We start from the raw sequence: 3,117 nt of genomic DNA, 5'->3' as shown, positions 1-3,117 counted from the left end.
ATCTCAAACAGAGTATATTGACAAGGTTTTGCAACGTTTCAATATGGAGAAGGGAAAGGCATTGAGTGTTCCATTGCCACCATATGTGAAACTTAGCAAACAAGATTGTCCTGTGTCTGAGGAAGAACAAGCTGAAATGGATAAGATTCCATATGCGTTTGCAATGGGTAGTTTGATGTATGCAATGATTGCTACTCGCCCAGACATTGCATTTGCAGTGGGAGTAGTAAGTCGATACATGTCAAACCCAGGCAAGAAACATTGGGAGGCAGTGAAAGGAATATTGAGATACCTGAAAGCTACAAAGAGTATGCGTATATGCTATGGGAGTCAGGAGCTAAGTGTAAAGGGTTTTACAGACTCAGATTATGCAGGTGACTTAGACAACTGAAGGTCTACGTCAGGGTATGTCTTTACATTGGCTGGTGGAGCAGTATCATGGCGTTCTAGATTACAAGATTGTGTTACTCAGTCTACTACAGAGGCTGAATACGTTGCAGCATCAGAGGCATGCAAAGAATCAATTTGGCTTAATCGACTAGTAAGAGATTTGGGAATCAAAGAAGAGAGGCCTGTGTTATATTGTGATATTCAAAGTGCTATACAATTGGCTCGCAATCCAGTTTATCACTCAAAGACAAAGCATGTGGATGTGAAGTATCATTTCATCAGGGAAATGCTCGAGGATAAGCAACTTCAGCTTGTCAAAGTTCACACCACAGAAAATCCTGCTGATCTACTTACAAAAGGACTTCCCTCAGAGAGCTTTGCGCATTTTTGCAAGCAATTAGGTGTAGGGTAGTACATCACTTCTCTACATCTCTTGTATATTAGCTTGTATAGTAGCTTCTCTCACACTTAAAGTACCACATTGGACTTTAAGTGGGAGGTTGTTGGGGTATAAAGCCCAATGTGGTTCCCCAGGTAAGTGCGCGGGCCGCCAGGTATGTACACATATTCTTTTGTAAAAACCTAATAATAACTCACTATGCTCTACACATTACAGTAGAGCGAGTTCACCATATCGTCGTGCTCTTCTTCTCGCACTCTCTCTCGCGTCGCACTTCCGCTCATACTCCTTCACACTACTGCCAGACTTACATGCTTTTTCAGACTCAGATTGGGTTGGTTGTTTTGACAGGCGAGTGTGCACAAGTGGTTTTTGTTTCATGCTTGGCAGGTCATGCATGTCATGGTTGAGCAAGAATCAACCCACTGTGGACACTTCCAGTTGTGAGGCTGAGTACAGGGCAGTCTTTACAGCTACGATTGAGTTGTATGGCTCAGACACCTTATGGATACTTTGGGTGTTGGACAGGACACTGCCAATACTATCTACAGTGACAATTAGAGCACATAGGCAGTTGGAACCCAATTTTTCATGCTTTGTGCAAAGCACGTTGAGGTGCATTACCACTATGTCAAGGAGAGGCTCTCAGAAAGAGAGGTAAACTTGGCTTATGTGCCAACACAGGACAATCTTGTAGATATTTTCACAAAGCATTGTCTCATGAGAAGTTCGAAGCTTTCCACAAAGATTTGGTCTTACTCCCCTTTGTGGACTTATCATGTCCTTAGGGCATGGCACTTTTTTTTACTCTATGTGCCAGCTCTTGTTTACCACATCACTCCTAGGGGGGATTTGTTACAATATACATGTGATAGTGATGTGTATGAACACACTTAGGACCACCGGGGCATTTTTCTCTTAGTAGGAGGTTTTCTCCTCCTAGCATTATATATACTCTTATCATTCTGGGGCTATCCTATCTTTCCATTTTCACACTATGTTGTGTCCTTCAGCTTCCTTCGTCTTCTCCAAGTTGTGTGTGTTTTCTTGCAACCCTAATTCCAACAAGTTAGCATACCTAAGGAGCTAGTTAGCACACCATGTATGCTAGTTAGCACACATGCTATGCTATTTACAGTTGCTTGTTGGCACATTGAGTATGCTAGTTAGTATACATATTATGCTAATCAAAACACTATATATGGTAGTCAACATATCCTATTACATGCATGTTAGGATGTTGAATGTGCAACTTAACACATCGATTTATTTTCATGAACATGCCAGATGTCCTAGGTAGCAATCTGTATATTCCTGTTTGGATTCATATATCCTAGTAAACATATTGATTAGATCTGGACATTGCAGGTTGAGATCTATTATAGATTTAAACAAAAACATCTAGCCTTTTCAATATTGGCATGAGAATGTTTGAGATGTTGAATCCATTCTTCTGCAGGTGGTTGAAAGATAGATACACATGTTGTTGTGAATACCATGTGCAAATGTCCTTTTTAAAGGACTCATTAAATGCAAACTCTCTCGTGCCTTTGGTCTGTAGGATGCGGGTTGTGATTGTCCGTGCAGGGTTGCTTGGCTTCACAACACACATTCAAAGGTGTCACACAAATGTGGGAGCCAGTTCTCTATCCAAATCTAGCAGATGCAATTTCCATAGAAGAGAATGATTGATGGGAGACTGTAAGATATGTGGAGTCAAGAGGTTAGTATTATAAGGCTTGGAAACAGCAACGCCACGTAAGAGTATTATTGTGAAAGAATTTTCATATATAGAAGAAAAAGACATGCATGAAAATAGTAAAAAAAGAAAGATCGCGGAGTAATTTAAAAAACCCCTTTTTTAACATGTTTGAATGAGTAAAGTGACCCCTTATTTTGGGAAATTTTTTCTAAATTGAATATAAAAATACTTTATTTTAATGTATCTCTATTGAATTGCCTAAATTTTTTGACTTTTAAAATCCCTCTTGTTGAACTCACGTGGTACACTAACATGATTACATAGTGCACTCCCCTGAGGCTACACCGTGTGACTGGTTACAACAAGAGGTGGTCACTCCTACGCAACATTGGGTGTGGTCTGATGGTGCAGTCTCGCAGTTCAAGGGAGCCGTACTTTTCTATTTTGTTGCAAGATATGGTGGACTCATAGGTATTGGAATGAGTTGGTTCTTCTTTGGATCAGGGCACAACAAGGGCAAGCATGATGATGCACGAGAAGTTGTGAAAATAACCTTGACCCATGAGAGATAAAACTACATGGAGCTATTTTGTGGTGTGCAGTAATGTGGTTGCTTATTTCCAAG

This window comes from Adiantum capillus-veneris, chromosome 3 (assembly GCF_014529385.1).
Source record: "Adiantum capillus-veneris isolate H3 chromosome 3, ASM1452938v2, whole genome shotgun sequence".
Lineage (NCBI taxonomy): Eukaryota > Viridiplantae > Streptophyta > Polypodiopsida > Polypodiales > Pteridaceae > Adiantum > Adiantum capillus-veneris.
This window is presented reverse-complemented; position numbering follows the sequence as displayed.